We start from the raw sequence: 19380 nt of genomic DNA, 5'->3' as shown, positions 1-19380 counted from the left end.
TTTGATTTTGAAGTTTGGGGGTATTTCTTTTCTTTCTTTTCTTTCTTTTCTTTCTTTTCTTTCTTTTCTTTCTTTTCTTTCTTTTCTTTCTTTTCTTTCTTTTCTTTCTTTTCTTTCCTTTCTTTCTTTACTTTCTTTTCTTTTTCTTTCTTCTCTTTCTTTTCTTTCTTTTCTTTCTTTTCTTTCTTTTCTTTTTTTTTTTTCTCCCTCTGCTAATAACTGAAATGAAAAGTCAAGTGGAATAACCAGGAAGAAGAGGAATAGGAGTATTTACAAAGTGAAGTAAGCCTCTGGCTGGGAGTCTTGGCTAACATGTACATTTTGCACAAAATGTTTTTACTGTTAGAAATGGTTACGACAGCGCAAGCTCCAGCGGAAGAGTGACTTCTGACCCCATGCTAGCCCAAAATGTTGGTCCAGACAGGAGGAAACAATGACATGAGCGAAATTTACAGTAGCTGCAGTCTCCCAACCTCTGACTGACAACTCAAACACTAAAAACAAGGCAGGGCTTGAACTAAGTTCATTCACCAGACTGAGAAACAGGTTCTGGAGAGTATAATGGGAATCGGCAATCTCAGTGAGTGTTCTAATAGACACGTAATCCAAATCCATGTTTTGAACTCAGCATGCCCCATGGTTAGCTTCTTTGCATTTCAGTTATATAGTTGAGGCTTAATTGAAATGGTACAAATCTCTCATTAACTAAAGTAGGTCTCAAGGCAGTGCCAGTTTTAGCCCATTTCATGAGGCAGGCCGGCCAGCATCAGTTTTGCTGTCTTCTCCATCAGCTTTCTAGCACCTTGATAACCTATCTGTCATCTCTCTTGCCAATTTGAACAGGAACCAGACATTTCCAGGCAGCATTAGGTAAACTTTTCCTACTTACAAATTAGCTTTTCGGTTCCCCACTTACTTTTTGATGTGTCCTGTGGATGCATTTTGGGTAATTTGAAACAGGCCAAGGTGAATGTCAGGAAGATCTGGGAGGACTGTAGTAACTAGGGAAAAAACAGTCTGGGCTTGTGAAAAGTTTTCGTAGTGAGCATGGGAACAATAAATTAGTTTTAAAGATGCTGTAGAGGTAAAATTGATTTGGTTTAGTAACTACATCTGTGAGGAAAAAAGAACACTCTATTATAGCTTCTGAACTGAGTCCCTCTAAGGTAGGAAAGGACAACAGTGCTACAAATAAGTAATTCAACCAGGTTTCTTCTCTTTTTAGCTTTTCTTCTTCTTCAGTTCTCTGGAAAAAAAAGGATGAAATGGAAAAGAGATGACAGGAATAAAATCCTAAACCAAGTCTTTTTGAAAATTGAATCTGGGATGATCAAAAGCTCAGAAATTATTCACTATGTCTTCCCCAAAATTACCATGAAGCATTACTATCATTTTTGACCAGCTCTTATTAATAAAATGTTAAAAAATTATTTCACAACAATAGGGTCACAAGAAAGGACCAACACAATTTTTGGCCATACAGCAAAAACAGATGTCATTGAAATAGTTTCTTTCTCTGCTAACCAAAAGAACTTACAGTATCTGGATTAAACTACATGAAAAATTATGTGGGGTCTTAAAGGATTCATTTATGAGAGAAGATTTAGATCAGAGGTGGTCAATGTGTTTTTAAAAGGAAGACCATTTCTAGCACATGAGAACTTTAGGTAATGCAGATGTGTACGTCAAAAAAAAAAAGAGGGAGGGCAGAAATAAGCAGGAAAGTCTGTTTACAGTAAGATCCACAATTCCCTGTGGAACTGTCTCCCACCGGAGCTTGTGAAAAAACACAGTTATTTTTATTATACCTGACTAAACACCAGACCCCAAGGCAACCCTGCATTTTCCTAATATTGGTCATCATGATCAACCTGGTTTATTTCTTTCATGACATTTGTTCTCATAAGGAGCACATTTGGTTTTCAAAAAGAAGGAAGGGAACAAGCGCTGCAAATCTGCCACAGACAGGTTAGAAATAGGTAAAAACAAAGACAGAAGGTGCTATCAGGATCTTTCCTAAACTACTGGTGTGGCAGCCTGACAGGTAGGGTTACCAGTCCTGACATCTCTGCAGAAATTACTGCTCTTCATTATGCAAGAGCAGAAAATACTCTGATCACCTGGTTCATTTTCACTCAGCCGCTGCACAGAGGTTAGACTGCAGTGAACCACCAGATCTTATCAAAAAGTAAGAAGAAATTAGTAGGTCTGACAGAGCCTGGTATCCAAGGAATTAGGTCTTGTGGTTGGGTACTCTGATGTCTAATAAGGTAAAGCTTAAAGCTTTACACGCAAGAGGAGCATTCATTCACCGTTGCTATCTGCCATGTGAATTGCTTCAAGAGACAGCAACTCGTGCCACATTGGTTTCTTGGAACTGACACAAATGGGCTCCCTTTTCTTCAGTCTGTCACCTGTTTTCTTGATACCCGCAGACAAACACACAGAGACCCCTTGACTGCTAAGAAATTTGTTTTAGAATGGTTGTGCATACGCCCCAGCCATTCCCTCTCACCCCATATTCATCACTTTCTGGAGGCTTTTGTTGGACCAGAGCAGACAGCTGAGTTGTCCAGAAAAAACAAATTAAAAAAGCTCTTGAATGGGCCAGATCAACTATGACATGATCTAGCTCCCTGAATCAGTTGCCCCTCAAATGTTCCTGCTGACAGAAGGAATGGGGCAGGCTCAGGGCATGAGTGGGGTCTGGAGTGAAAGGGAGATCAGTGGCCTCTTCCAGCAGTGAGACTGCCTTCTGACAGCCATCAGTGAGCCTGCAGTATAAAAAACATGCCTGGAAGAGTAAAAAAGCAGTCCCCAAACAAATTTCATGTGTGCGTTCACACGTATTAATGGGCAACCCTTTGGCTACCTATTAGGTATGAGGACTGGGCTGGAGCAGGGGTTGTTTCCCAGACAGAAAGCATGGCCTTCCCAGAACTAGAACATAACCAGCACAGAGGACCTTTCCTTATGGACATATAAGGCATTGCTTTCTTCTCAGATAAAGGCACCTTTAAACGAACAGAAATCTAAATGGCAAGAATTGCAAAAAGGAAAGTAAGTGTTGAAAAGAAGCTGTTGCGTTTTTCTCTAGCTGCTGCTCCCCCTCCCCGCTCAGTGCCATATGCTCCATCCCAAGGGCAGCCTGTGAAGCCTGGCAGTTGCAGCAAACCAGTGGGAACTGGGAGACTTTCAGACCATAATACCACCTAAACTAGTGACTCGCCTAAGCTGACAAACCTCTTTGTGCCTTGGCCCACTAAGATCAAGATCTGGGCAAGACATGGAGGTGAAAGAGAAACAGATGCCTGTCTGAGTCAGTGTGTCAGAAATAGGTAGCTGGTGGTGAACATTTCTTTTTGTGGATTAAAGTTTACTCTGTTTGATGGCCTGGTCAAAAAATATATGGCCACCACAGAGAAACAACAGACACACTAATATCCTGGCAAGCTAAGGAAACCTCATTCTTATACATAGCAGTTGCTTTAGTTCATATGGCTTTTGGTAAACTGAAATTCTGTTTTATAGTAAATCACATTGCTTTCACGTGTCTTATTTTCACTGCTGTTTCCTACAGAATTCTTCTCAAGCATCTTTTTCATGAGTTCTCTGATATTGCCCTGGTAGGGTGAGTGCATTCATTTTAACTACTTTGTGTTTTGATGCCCAGTTTTAAAGTTCCTCAACATTTCTTCCTTTGCTGTAGTAGATGTGTCAAGCATGCCCTGACTGATTTAGCTTTGTCTGCCTGTCTAGTCAGTGGGGACTGGAAAATTTACATTCATGCACAAATGCCAAGTCAGTAATGATGAGGTGCTGAAAAAGTTTTGAGTCTCATCCAAGTCTGTGTTTCCGAAAATGAGACCCAAGGCAAGAACTACAAACTCAGAAAAATACAAAATTCAGATTCACTTTTTAACCTTACAACAGTTCTTGTCTGAATTTCAAAGGAAATTCTGTTCAGTTACGCACATGAAACTTCAACAATTTGAGGATGTAATCTTGTAATTCTTTGCCAGGCAAGTCTCCCATTGACTCAGTGATTTCAAAGGCACTGGTGCCTGTGTATGAATGGCAGGATATGGTGCAAATTTATGATCATGGAGAGTTCTGCTGTGTCCAACTTTCACATTTTTTTTAATTCACTTTATGGGAACATTATGGGAAAAAGATCCTGGCCTTGATTCATTCAGCTGGAGCTCTGCCACCCATTTCTGCAGAGCCGAGCTTCTACCCATTCTGCTTTTTACTGAACAAACAAGTTGTGGTACCTCTGAGAACAACATCTCTAATGTGGACCCTTGAAACAGCATCCACATATCACCAGAAGTCAGGTGACCAATTTTAAGCAAATACACAAACCTGGTTGTTAAGAAGATGGTGAATCAAGGGTGTGTGACACAGTGGCACCGTGACAAGAAAGTGCACTCTGCAGAAAAGATTTTGTAGTGCAGTGACTGTAGCCTTTGACAAAGAGACAGCTTATTGCTAATGTCCTACCTTCCTTAGCCTCCCAACCTCCCTTCTTAACATGAACTATCTTGAAAGAAGGCGAAGGATAAGATGGATTAATAGAATAGCTTTTCTCCATACCTAAATCATGTACAAAGAATGATCTATGGAGCAGTTGGTGTCATAAAATAGAGATGTGGTATCATTACCTTGACATTATCTCCCTTGCTACCCTTGAACTCCAGAGACTTTATGGCCTTCAAATAAATGGTATTTAAACAAACCACTTTTCATATGATCTTGTGGAACCTATTTAATCATTACCAGGAATAAGTGGTCATTGCTAAGAACTGGATTTTCCTGGCTGCACAAGCAATAGACAGTGTGCTCAATTCTTAGAGATCAGAAGTTGGTTTAGCAACTTTTTTTAGCGCAACTGCATTATTTAACTGATTTGAAAAATGACGTCACAGATTTACCAGCCTCCAATCACAGCTTTATTTTCAGGAGCATTCTGCAAACTGCTGAGCTTAAAATATGAGGTCCTACTAGTATATCTTCTCATATCTTTCTTTCTCTCCATGCATAATATATGGATATATATCTTCTTAGTCTTAAATTTCATAATTTGTACATAGGGGCCAACAAGAGCATAGTTTAATCCAGGATGGGACTGAATTCGGCGACAGCTAATCACTATGCTTCATATGCTGGAAACAAGATTCCCCATTCTTTATCCAAATATGCAATTAGTCATAGTGGTTACTGTAAAAGCAGAGTGAATCTGAGAAGATGCATCTGCTTAGGCAGAAAAAAAAAAAAAAGTCCCAAAGAACTGGAAGTACTTTCTTTCTTGTGTAATTTTGCTGGTGGAGCAACACTGAAGTTCTCCAAAGACAAGTTTGTCTCTTTAAACCATGTTCATGGAGTGCAGCAGTAGGTGCATGTACATGCCATGCATCAACCCTTTGACGAGTACAATGATAGTTCTCATTTATTCTCCTTTTTCCCAGTCTGTGTTTTAGCCTATTTCATCTTTATGTCTTATGCCATCATTCATCTGAATGGGCGGCTGTGAATCTTAAACACTGGCATTTATGTGTGAGATGTAGTAAACGGGGAAGCTAGATGGATCATTGCAGACAAAAAGAAAAAAAGCTGTTATCTAACAAAATCCAGTGCTCCATATGTTGTCTTGCAGGTGTCTTTTTATGTTCTCGAGCTGAGTACTTAATGGCTCTACTTTTTGCATAAGCACTGTCAGATTTTCTTTACCTGTTTATATCGTCATGTCCACCACTCCACAAAAGTATTTCCTGCCAGCAAAGTTCTTCTCATGCCCGTCAGAGAACTTTTTCTCAGCAAGGCATGAACTTCCCCCCCACCATCCTGACACATTTTTCAAAAAGCTGAGAGACGAGATATTCATCTTCCTCAGCGTGCAATTCCGATGTCACAGATATTTTAAGGCCAGTGGAACAGCCCCGGTTCGGTGGTGTTTGGGCGGAGGGCGGGGATGGCAAGTAAGCTTTTTCCTCACCACAAACGACTTTGCTGGAAGATCGCGGTGCTGGCTTCATCCTCCGACACCGCGCTGCTCGGCTGCAGCTCCGCTGCTCTGTCGCTAGTTGGGGCTCACGGCAAAGAGACGAAAAGTGAGGAAAAGCAAAGTGCCACTACATTAAGCAGCTTTCACAATAAGACTATTGCACGTTGCAGAATCTCGGTAGAGCATCTGCCAGTCCTCTGTGTCAGCAGGGAATAATTTGTCATCTTAAAACGGTCCTAAAAATCCGTGCGTGGTTTTAAGGATGCGAGTGATACCATTGACTTCAGAAGGACAGCTCAAGTTACGTCATCTTCTAAAAAGTGTTGCCCTGACTTGGTTTGCTGAATGTATCAGTTATTTCACATCCAGGGAGATGGCTTTGCCAGCCCTGAAGAGGAAAAACTGCAGTATCTAGGGTTCTGGGCAAAGTTTCAGTTTTAATCCCAAATAGCCCTAAATCCATTCTTAGTAAGATGTGAATCATCATGTTTATAGTCAGAGCTGCAAAGATAAAACTTGGTACAGTCTGTAAAAACAATTCAGTATTAAAATGTGAAACTGCAGTTCCTCTTCAAGTCCTAAAACCCGATACCTGACACTAAAAATCTATCACCCTCTCAACACAAGTGCTAACTGTCTGTTTAGACAGGAAAACCTGCCACAAGGCTGGTCTCCTTTTTCCAGTCTCAAAAAAAAAAAAAAAAAAAAGGCCTTTCATGGTCAAAAGCATTCAAGCTACAGAACAGATTTGCTTTCCTATTAGATTTTTTTTTTCAGGTTTGTTTGTTCCGTCCCCTCCTCACAACCCGTGTTCCTTTGGTACAACTGATAAACAATGTCTTTTATTGCTCTAGGCAGCCAGTCCTGCCTAATATAATAGCAGGCAAGGCTTGGAGGGACTGCAAAGTGCAGGTGTTTGGAGCATTGTGGTCATCCAAACCAGATGCCGAGGAGATGGAGCACCTGTTTCCCTTCTTTCCCGCACTGGAGAATACAGCACTATGCAGGCTACAGAAACAGCCTGAAATTAATAGCTCTGCTGCAGTTTTCCCTTGACAGTGTAACAGAGAAGTACTATCTATGGCTTTTGCAAGCACACCGAGTGCTCATACACACGTGCTGCATTTTTTTTTTTCAGAGCAACAGAAGGCAGTCAGAAATGGGCCTGCAACTTCATTTCTTTGCAGATTATTTTATTCATCATTAACTGTGCCTTGTAATTAAAAAAAAAAAAAAAAAGAAAAAAGTTGGTTTTTATAGTCCTGACTGACAGCAGTAAGGTTAAACCAAAAAATTATGTAAATAATGTATATTTTGTATCTATTTTTACAGGTTTTACAAGTGTCTCTTTTGGATGCAGAAATGCAGTTACAATGCCGTGTTCAGAGTAGTTGCCTCACTGCTACTGCCTCTGCAGGTGATGGAAAGCCCTCTACCGATTTGAAAGGAGTTGTGATCCTATGTATACTGAAAAGTGGTAGTAATCCTACAAGAAATGCCCCCACAATGACGGCCCTAAATAAGCTCTCCTTCCTCTGTCTGGCGGTCCCCATGGTTTGCGTGGTTGGGAAGTGGGAGCGGAGCTGGGAACTTGAGGCTGCAGCATCGTGGTGTGTAACGAGCCCTCCTTGGTCTCAGCCCACCTTCCTCTGCCCCTTCCCACCTCCCACTCCCCAAAAGCAGTACCCTTCAGAGAGAGAAGACGAGCAGGAGTTCAGTTGCAGCCTTTGTGGTTACAGGTTGGTGACAAACCCTATGGAAAGGACCTATTTTTTGCAGGCTGCAGGACTGTGTCCAATGCAGCAGCTGTAACCCCCATTTGTGCTGTGCTGTGCACTGTAGTCAGTCTTTAAATGAAGAAAAAAACAGGTTTTAAACCAATGGAAAACATAAAAATGCCCACTGCTTTATAGTATTAAAGCTAGTACCATGAAAAAAAATACATCTGCCTAAAAAAAGAAACCAGAACCAAATAGTGTCATTTTAGTTTTACCACCATGTAAATCACAGCAAGGTCCAGCTTCTATAAGGAAAAGAGGCTCATGACACTACAGAAATGTCACAGTAAAAGGAAAACACCTTGCTTTCACTTTGATTTTGGCTCAGGATGGCTCACAGCCAATTATTATCTCCAGGTAGGAGATGGAACCATTTTTATGCAGTAAAGATGATTGTGCAAATACTGCCTTGCCTGTCTTTTCTCTCTCAAACAGTGCACATGCCCACACATGAGCACACAGACACATACAGAGAAACATATATGCAAGCTAGGCTCCTGCTGGGAACAAGAACAGCTCCAGCTCTTCGGGAATTCAAACAGCTCTTCTAATGTTTTAATTTCACAAGGATTTGACTGAGAGTGTGCAAGGTATAGAGGCAACATCTCACATGCATCATTACGAGTGCACCCACCTCGGAGAAGGGCTGAAATTACTCCTGGCTTCCTCAATCCTGAACCAAAGCCACCTGTAAGGCACACATCAGTTAGGGTGGATTGGGATCTTTTCCTTGACTCCTTGCAATTCACTGTGCAGACAGACTTTTAATGGGAGGTCGTCATTGCTACTGGTTGGTATTTACAAAAGTCCTTTTCTCACTTCTCACGTCAACAAGGTACACTTCTTTATTTTAGCTCTTTAGAGCTACCCAACGAATTCCACCTCTCTCAGGTACTTTATTTTTATGGCTTCTGACCTCTCCTTCAGTTTATCCCCCAATAGTCCCTGTATGACAGCACAGATAAACTTTGCCTGAGGTAAGATTCAGTCCCCTCTCCTCTTTCTGCTCCCCCTCCCTGCCCTAAACAGGCAGTGTTAATGAGCCAGGATCACTTCTGAATCAGGAAAAGGGAATTTTGGCAACCTGTATTGTATTTCTGCAAGGAATCAATAATAAAATAAGGGTGAGAAAAAATGTTATGAAGAAGAAGCCATTTAAGCTGGAATCACAAGAGGGAGGAAAATTATCAACACGGGGAGACAGGCAAAAGAAGGGCAAGTTGGAAGACTGATACGCCGGGCAGACTTCAAGGTTTACAAAAGATTGGTTGTCTCTTTTGGGGTTTACACTCTCTTTGTCTAATTAGAATAATAAGGGTAGAATAGAACTGAGGGAGATTAAAATCCACGATAAACAAAGCAACTTTTATTTGATATTATTGGACCTGGTTTCACTTATCTTCAGAAATTTTTCTTTTTGTGCTCCTTAATTTGTCCTTGAAGTCCTGTATCTAATCATTAGTTGAGCAACCAATAATCCTCCCCCTGCCCCTCCACCCCTTTTTATGACCAACTTTAATCTTTCAACTCAGTGAAAAACATGTTTCCCCTATCATAACTAGTTTAACAAAAATTCCCTTTCAAGTTTAGATTGCACAGATACAATGGCTTTCCTGCAGCTTCATGCTGGAGAAAGGAATTTACATTAGAAAAAAAAAAAGAAAAAGATTTATGATAGCATTGTATTTCCATTTGAATATGGAGAGTTAATAACATGCATATGTTTTTTTTATTATTATTATTTTAAGGTTTAAGCAATGCCATAGGCAAAAGGAAACCTGGAAACTGTGGGACTGGCAGGGCTCAATGAATAACCTAATCTGGATTTCATTCACAAACAGCAGCTCACACACAGGGAAAGGGCTGGTGTGTTTCGCCAAATCGGAACTGGAGTAAGTGCCAGGATTTCCTGATTTGTTTACATTTCTCAAAAAACTTTTTTCCCCTGGATGAAGCTAGAATTAGACTTCCTTTTCCACTTTTGGCCCTTTCCAAACTATTCTTGCTTGACATATTCTCTCCTTTTCCCTGTATTCTCCTTTGTTCCCGTCTCAGCTGGCTCTTTTGTCTCGGAAAACAGAAAAGGCAATGAAAGATGTCAGTCTATGATAATAATGATAATGTAGCCAGGTTTGCATGACAGCAAAACAATGCCACAGGCTTTTCCAACACCCTTGGATCCACCATTCTTCTTACAAAGGTTCAGGGGGGAGCAAGTGTGATCTCTCTGGGACCGTGACCTGGAACAATAGTGTCATAAGGTAAGAGAGATAAAAAACCCAAATCAAACTGGTTAACCCAAACTCTCTTGATGAGGCCTGCCCCTGACTTAATCAGAAATCAGATGGGACCAGCTACTCGTAACTAAATCACCTTTTAATCAGCTGACTGGGCTCTCTGAGCCTCTGAAAACATCATTTTCCCTACCAGTCCTTTTTCACTTTCACTGACTTTACTGTACTTCACCCATTGTCTGCAACTTCAGCGCAATCACTGCAGAAACTTGTTTGAGAGACCTTCTCCATGCCTTTGTTTATAGCCCTTTGATCATTCCACAGAAAGAAAAACACTGTAGCTTGGACCTAAGCCATTGTTTTCTTAAGATGACATGACCGCCAGGCTGCAATCAGTGTTTGATGCGCATGTGTGAAAGGGCTGCTAGGGACTTCATAAAATTACGGGAGGACTAACAGAAATGTTGAGAGCTTGGGCATCTCACTGGGTAGTGATGAGGGTTTAAAGTCTCTGATGTAGCTGCTCTGCCACTACAGAACAGCAGCTCGTGACAATATTTCTCAGTTGCGGTGTTACAGCAACACAAAGTTATTCTTGTTGGGATGTCAGGTCCTTTTTGCCCGAGCACCTTAGCTCCTGTCATCAGAGAGAGCCCTGTGAATGGTTTACGCTTTAACAGGGTGAGGTGGTGAGGAGGGGCTGTTTCAGGCACTCACACCCAGTGCAGAGGCAAAGCATTCACAGTGAGGAGAGGCAGGGGTGCAAGACTGAATTTCTGCATTTCAAACAAGTGTTGTCAGCCAGGTTTTTAGCCGACATCACTCCCGTTGACATCAATGCACTGATGCGGATTTACACCAGCCGATGAATATGCGTCTGGGAGAACAGGAGGATGGGGTGATGGTGCAGAAGAGTTAGTTAAAATAGGAAAAGGAAGTGAAGGGGAGAAAGATGGAGATAAAAGGGGAAGGGAAAGAGAAACATGAACGTGGGACTCAGGAAACATGAGCTGCAATGTACGTCTGTGGGAAAATGATTAGAAGAGATTGCATCAGACTGGACATCAATTTTGCAATTTCTGCAGCACCTTTTTAAGATCCCCTACTGAGATACCGAGCAAAATCTGTGTGGCTGAACATCTGGAACAAGTCCAAGCAAAAGGCCAAATGCAATCAGTCATCTGTGTTTGCTAGTGCTGTGTACTAAAATTTCCTGTGCAGTCATTGTAATATATGTCTGCTTTGGTTATTCTGAATTTTGTTTTTCACCTGTAAGTATTTGTATCATATTCAGTTGCTTACACTGTATATAAGCATCCATTTTTAGCACACCGCTTAATTTGGTGGCCAGAAATCGCTGTTCCCCTGGTACTCTGTGATTCTATGATTCTACTCACTGGACAGAGGGATGAAGGAGAGAGAGTGAGATGGGAAAAGCTACATGAAGGGGCAAGAACCAATTTCTGAAAAGAGGAGTAAGATGCTCTAAGGAGCTGTTGAAAACACCTTTGTACATGAAATTGCTAGCCAGCTTCCTTCACTTTAGGAGGTCTCTGCAGAGATCCAAGAGGTCTAAAAGCTGTTTTGCTTACACGACTGATTTAGCTGATCCCAGTAGGGCTATTCATGTAAGTAAAGCGAGCAGGAAACAGGTTGATGTCAGCCGGCAGCCTGTGCTAGAAACTCACACCTACACTTTCTGCTTCATCAGTTGTCTGAGCCCGCAGTTTCACTATTAGCTTTTAGTGGTGCATTTTTAGATTTCCAGTTACAGCTTGCATGACAAGAGCCAGTAGTCTACACCTAACCAGTTACTGCCATTTAACTTGACGAGAAGCATAAAGGAAGCATTCTTCCAGGAGAAAGAGTAGAGGAAGGGCGAAGCATATTTCTAGTGCTTTCCAACAATTACAATTCATGACTTACATCAGTAGAGTTCAGTTCTCACTGATAAGCGTCTCTAAGAAAGACTTTCTTTAACAAAACACTTCTGCTTTTTTTTTTTTTTTTCATTACTGATAGCTGATACAGATTAAACCACAAACCTGAAGAGTTCAGACTTCACCAAATGTTAGTCATGCGTCATCTGGAGTAACTCAGCACTTCATGGTAACTGGTGTTCCGTTTGGCTGTTCCTTTTTCTCACAACTCCAAATAAATTTTCATTTTCATTTTTCACACTACTCCTTATGTGGTAAAGATCACCTGACTGAGCATAAAGTTAAGGCAATATTTTCTACAGCAGTAACTCACAGGGGAGGTCATACTAAGGAACCTGAATAGTTGACCTAACACACCCCCTTGGCCCACACAGACTTCTGGTGACACTTCATAAGGTAAGTTACATTTGAGTTATTTCAGTTTCCGTGTTTCCACATCATAACCCCAGGAAAAGAGAAGCTGAGAACTACAGATGCGATTTGACACCATTCCTTTTATCTCTCTGCCCAAGGATATGAAGTGATGAGCTCCATGACGTTCTGCTTTGGTCCTGTCACTCCCTCCCAGCCTGAACTTCAGGATACACTGAGAGTATTGTGAGTCCTCCCAGTAGTGTCACATACTAGCACCACCTCAGCAGCCTTTCTTTGACTCTAGCCAGTTAAGACTGGTTAAGCAAAGAACAGAAGAAAACAGGCAAACTCAAATGACTCTTCCTTGGGCAAGGCCACATACTTGCCAGCAATCAACAGTTCAGAGAATTTTTGAGCCAGACGTTGCATCTGGGCTATTGTTTTCGATGTTCATCAATGGACCTATTCTTTGCAAAATTCTGTATTCCTATTTTGAATCCATTTATATCTCTTGACTTCCACAACATCCTGTGACAGTGAGTTAATGATACTTATTATGACTTTTTTTTTCCCCTTTAAACACTGTGACTCAAAATTGCAATTAGGGTATACTTTTGCATGGTAAGAAATAATGAATAAATATTGCCTATTGACCTACAGCACTTACACACCTTCCTTACATCTGTCAATATAGCAGATTTGTTGTATCAGTCATCTCTTTTACAAGCTGAAGAGTACCAATTTTTCTCCTGATTCCATACCTCTCATCATCATTGTCAACCTTTTGTCTGCATCTCTTCCATTTCTATTGCATCTTCTAGAGATGGGACAAGCAAAACTGCAGTGGACAGCGACAGCTATCGAGGATCTGATGTCAAATCGCACACTTACATACTAAGTTTCCCCAGATGCCATGTTAAGTTCCATTTGTTGGAATGGACTACAGAAAATTTTAAGATCTGAAGTTTCTGTTTATCTGTTTCTACAGGATATCACTTTCAGGCCCATCTCTGGGGTTTGTTTTTGTTTAGTTGTTTTTATTAGGGGGAGTGATTCATTATTTTAGGGGTTAGCCATACTTTACGTTTGTGACTCCCAGCACTGTCCTCAGTTTCTGGTTTCTCTCTCTTTTTCACAATTAAGGCAACATGGTAACCAAGTGAAATCAATCATAAACATCACATATCCCAATTTTTGGTGTTATCCTGCATTAGTCTCTATGAAAGCTCTGTTTACAATTTTCTAGCATGCTTAAGGTTTTGATCTGAGCCAACACAACCCATTCAAAGATAAAGACATCAATTAATTAAGCAGTTGTTGAGATCAGAAACCTGACACCCATATGGTGTCAAATAAGTGCCTGAAAGCAGTTAACTGCCAAGAGAAGCACATGCATCCGTTGCAAGAGATTAAAATGAAGTGTCTATTAATTACTATGAGTTTCCTGATTGATATTGCTGAGCTGATTCTCTTTGTGTTATTCATCTTTAATGTCATCACTCGTAAATAAAGACTTGCTTCAAAAATCTCAAGTTCTAAACAAATGGTAAGTACCCTCTAAAAAAGCAAGTAAAGGAAACTCAACTGTGAAGAGATGCCACAAAGCCATTTGCTTGTTTTTTTCTTGGCTAGAACTATATAAACACAGATGTATGCAGGAGAGAAGTGCTGCCTGATACAACAATGAGTAATAAAGAGTATCTCACAATCATAGGATGCATGACACAATAATGAATTGTACATTATATGCTTAAAAAACACAATCAAAACTGTCAATTTCTTTCCAGTGGAAGTTCATGGACAGTACTGTGACACAACAAAAATTCCGCTTCAGGCCTTTCATGCTACTTTCCTGTTTTCATGCACTTGCAAATAAGAAAAAGTGCAGATGGTAGAAGCACACACACTGTCTCTCTGTATCCAAGGAAATAATTGTTTCAAAATACAGAGTTATCCGGTTATCACTGACTTATTTTTAACATCCTAAATTCAAAACTACATCTGCTTGGATGACATTGAATCACAAGTCAGACACGTCTGTCTCAGTCAGGCCTCTTGATGCAGAAGGAAATATTCCTGCTAACTCAAATGGTGACATTGTTTCTTCTGAACTGATGACTTGGTATTATTTTTATGAGGATATATTTTCTGTTTCTTTAAACACGTAGCAGGAAACCAGGCAGGATGGGGATAGGGAAAGAATCTCCAGCAGCAACCCCACAGTGAAGAGAGACAGAGAGCATGAGCATGTGCAGTTTTTAGGGAAAACACTCTTCTCCTTGTCTTATGAATATCCTTGTACAGGTGTTCAGAAAAATAAGGGCCAGGAAACTCTTCACTGCCAAGACTGGGGAACACACTTGGGTTTTGTGGGTACAACACAAGTCGGGCATAAACATAAAAGCCTTCTCTCACCTAACACACAGTCTAAATAACTCTCACGTAAGCTACCTGCTTTCTACCTGCTGCATCACCAGATGAAATACGTAGAAAAACTTCTTTGAAGGTTATCAGCCAAGTGACTTAGTTTAGAAAATGTATCTTCTTGTTACTCGTTCTTGTGGAGATTGTCTGCACATGCTCTATAGGAAAGCTGATAAACAGCTCCCTGAAGTACCCGCCTCTGGGACAAAACTGTAGCTTTCTGGTCATTTCCTTAGAGAAAACAGGAACTAAGATACTTAACACCAACAAAATTCTCCATTTCTAGCTTAGGCAGATCAATAAATCTTCAAAACACTGATATCAAAGACTAGAACAAATATAAAGAACTTTGTAGACATTTTGGTCGCCTGCACACAGATGATTGATGACACTTTTGCTTAATAGTCAGGCTCATAAGATAAAGCAACAGATTTAAGGAAATCAATATTTCAGGGGAATAACTATCCTGCCACAAGCTTCCCATTGGCTTTCCTCCAAAAGGGAAACTAAAACAGACAGCAAGATTATCAGGCACATAATTTTAAAAGTCTTTTTTTGTGAGGAAATATTTTGTTGAAGTTTTCTGGTTTCTTAATGAAAATGGAATGTTTTGTTTGCTTGTTTTTCTTTCCACTCCTTATAGTTTTTTTTAAATTTAAATCTTTTACGAAAGCCATTACTGTTCTCATGTAGGGGAGCACCCATGAATCATCATATAAGATAGATATTCTAGGTGTAACATATGGGATGGTACCCTCCTGTTTTGTCTTCATTATATATTTCCAGGAATGTGTCCTTTGGGCTGAACAGTGAAAGAAAATGCACAAAGAAATGTCCTGATGAAGTTATGTGCCAACATCATGCTGCTGTTAACCAAAAAAATAATAGTCTTGCAAAAAAAAAAAAAAAAAAAATTCATCAGTTTTTTTCTACCAACACTGGAAATTTACTGTTTCTCAGTTTAAAAATAAACAAAACCACTCTGATTATAGCATTTCTTGTTATGTGATGCCAATAATAATTATTTTTATGCTAACGTGTAAGGTAAGTTTGATCATTGTTCCTTCCTTGTGAAGTATCATAGTTCCCCCATGATCAGTTAGAAGCTGGAGGAAGAAGGTAAGGTCCCCTCATTAATGCTGTGCTACTGACATGAAGAAAGTTTGGGATTGAGCTGTTTGCATCTGATGGATCCCCCTGCACAAACCCAAACCCAGCCTTCTCCCTCCAATGCTCCTTGGAAACTCCTCTCCTGGTGACAGATCCTCTGAAAACACCATAGGGCAGATAAACTAAACAGAGCAAAAAAGTGCAAACACCGTGTCTGAATGCTAAATCTCAAGACCGAGTTGTCTCCCCACCCCAATCATTTATCCATTCTCTTGTAAGTCCTCTGCACCAGCTGGAGTCATGCTGGAGGGCTCTAATGCCAAAATCTCTCCGCAGAAGGATCCCTTTGTGCAGGCATTGACAGCCAGCCCTGAGGATACCTCCTGAGGGCTTCATCTCTTGCTTTGGCATCTGCAGCAGGCCAAGCTCAGGCCCTTGGCAGAGCTGGGCTTTTTGGGGCTGCAGAGCAGCCCAGCAGCACCATGGGGAGCACTGAAGATTGTCAGATGGCTGCGGGAGGCTCTCGCAGATTTGGCTGCTCACAGGTCTCTCAATTCTCTGCCAGAATGATTTTGTGCCAGGAGGACCTGGTTGGGAAGTCATCATGGGGCTTCAAATGATAGGAACATCATCTCTTCCTTAGCTTTCAAGTTCCCATCTGCACTTCTTAGAAGGTGCTGTGCAGAATTTCTCCCTAACTGTGTTTTTCTTTGAAGACTCATGTAAATTGTTGTTTACTTGAGAGCTGGTTTACTCTGACCAGAATGGGGAAGAAAGCAAAATGTTCACAACACAATGGGAAAACTTCAGGAGGTACAGCAGGCTTTGGTGTATAAATTTGCTATTTCTCTATGTAGGTGGCATGACAGAACCATCCACATTATAGAGTCATTGTGGTAATAAATAATATCTGTTCTGACCAAGTGCTTCTAGAGAAATGATACATAATACAAATACTCGTCACGCTAGTCAGCATCTAGTAACATCAAATATTGCAGAAAGAGTTGTTGAGCTGCATCCATCTGAATTTATGAACTGGCAAATAACCTTTTTACACAGTCTTCTAACAAGTTTATCTATCTAAGAAAAACACAGTGGGTTGTCCTCATGCAGACTTTGCACTTCTAAAATGTCCCACTTAGTCCTTCATGCCTGGTTTTAATAAAACCATACTTTACAAGGGTCAGCATCTGTACTACGGTAGAAATAAATTTTGCAACAGTGCTTGCCTGCAGATTTAGGGGCATAGTACATGTGTGTTAGTTTATTAGCATGAATATGTTATAAATGGCACGTTCTTTTGTCTTGACAATGTTAGAAATGATGCTCAAGTCTAAAACCATCCTCTGTTTGACTTCACTGCTATTTGGATCAGGTTATAGAAGAAAACAGTAATTTTACCTTTTCATTATCAGTTTGGGTAGCTGTAAGTCCTTGTTCTGTGCTGAAGCTGTGAGGGCATTCAGTCCCCAGACTCATGCAGAGCTTTAAGCAGCCTTGATGAGGCCCTTGTGAGCAGCTCCATGCCAGCCTGCAGTGAGAAGATTTTGATATAAAAATATTGCCTGCTATAGGAGAAAATGTGTGACAAGTGGATTTTTTTTCTGCACCGATGCAATGAACTGAAGTCCTGAGTGATTTGCCTTGTCCTGGAAACCATGAAATTTTGTCAGCTCTATCTGAGCCTAGCACAACTCTGTTTAAATTTCTGGGAAGAATTCGTGGTGTGTTTAATCAGGTCCTCAAAGAGCATGTTGTTCTGAATATGGATGAGATCTTATATTCACACACATACAAAAAGAGGATCAATTATGTTTCCCCTTTATATAATACCACAAAGACTGAGGAAGTGTACAGAAAAGCCTCTATTTTTTTTTTGTCACAGCCCTTGGTTACAGCTAACACAATCCAAGAGGCATCCATTTACCCTTCTGAAGAGAGAATACTGAAAATCAGACTATATTTCAGTATCATCTAACTTGTTTTGACACTCAAAAATCTTAATGGAGACTTAAGCCTTTTTGAATTCATAGATCCAGACATTCAAATGAATTTATCAATTCAGAAAGTTATTTGGCTTTAACATTACCTGTATGAGATTCCAACCAAAAGCAGGAATTATAGAGCTGGACTCTGTACAAAGAAAAGTTAACTCTGCAATAGAAAAAGCTAAAAATTTAAATGGAATGAAGGAAGGAACAATAAGTCTCATTTTATAGTATTACCACATGCTTACTGGAGGAGCTTAATTTGCATGTCACATCTCTCTCCACTGATTTCAGAAAAAAAGCCAATGTCCGATAATCCTGGGACTGTGGGCAAATGAATTTCTCATCCATTTCTTTATCCAACTTGCCAAACCGACAGCAACAACTTAGGTTCAACACCCGCAGCCAGGAATCCTTAAAAAGTCCAGTCCAACTTTGACTTAGAAAACAGAACAAAAATAGGAGCATTTTCAGGCCCAGGACTGATTTTGTCTGAACTCTACTCTTTTGTGGGTTTGGACATTTCTCCTTCGTTTGTGTTCCAATTCCTGATATTCAGATAAGCTGGATAATTGTGTGTCAATATCTTCTGTAGTAAGATGAGATGAGGATGTTTAAATTGAGTTTCTTTTAATCATTTTCCATATGTTTCTTAATTGGCTTGGTTTCTTTTTTTTTCTTTTTTTTTTTTTTTTTTTTTTTTGGCTTTACTCTCCAACACCGGTTCATTCATTTCCTGAAGTTTCACTTCACCTTGTGTGGTTTTTCCGTCTGCAGCATGTTGTTATATGGATTTGGTGATGAGAATTAGCTTAAAATAATCTGTACCATAATTACCAACTTCAGACTTGTTTGTGTCTATAAGGAGATGTCCACGACAAAACAAAATAACAACAAAGAGGGAAAACTACCCTGTTCTTCCATATTTGGACAGCCCAGATGTTATTTACAGCATTGTTTATGAAGCTTTTTCTTTGCCTTGCTGGCTTTGATCCACACACGTTGTCAGCTTTGAGCACACACGTCCTGTCACATGGTGGCTGTGTGCCCCTGACAAGTAAACATGCGGGAATGCAATTTATAAAGACAGGCTAGCACAGCAATTAAGGAGAAAAAGAACTACAAACAAGACAAAGGAAATTAGGCAGGAAGATGAGCTAAATCTGGTCAGAATACAGGATATCAAGGCAACTGCATTTCATGACATTTATCCTTTAGTCACTAGCAAGTGTCAACATCAGTACGTGATGTCTGTGCTCATGAAACTTTTCTCATTCATCTGCAAGAGGATTGCTCAAAGGGACTTGTTGCTACAGAATCTCCTGAATGTGCGATCTTTAAAGGGTGAAGAAGTTCATTATCACGTTTGGCACTTATTCAGGGTGACGGAGTTCTTCGAGCACATTTGGCTAAATGAACAAAGAGAGGATTGTAAAACCTCCTTTTCCTATAAAGTTGAAGAGGGAGCATTTTCCAGTAAGGTTCCACAAAATATGCAGGAAGAGGGAAATATCTGACATGCATTACATTTTCATGCTAAAGCAAAGT

Source organism: Streptopelia decaocto (assembly GCF_964273445.1).
Source record: "Streptopelia decaocto genome assembly, chromosome: 3".
Taxonomy (NCBI): domain Eukaryota; kingdom Metazoa; phylum Chordata; class Aves; order Columbiformes; family Columbidae; genus Streptopelia; species Streptopelia decaocto.
Note: the sequence above shows the minus strand (reverse complement) of the source record.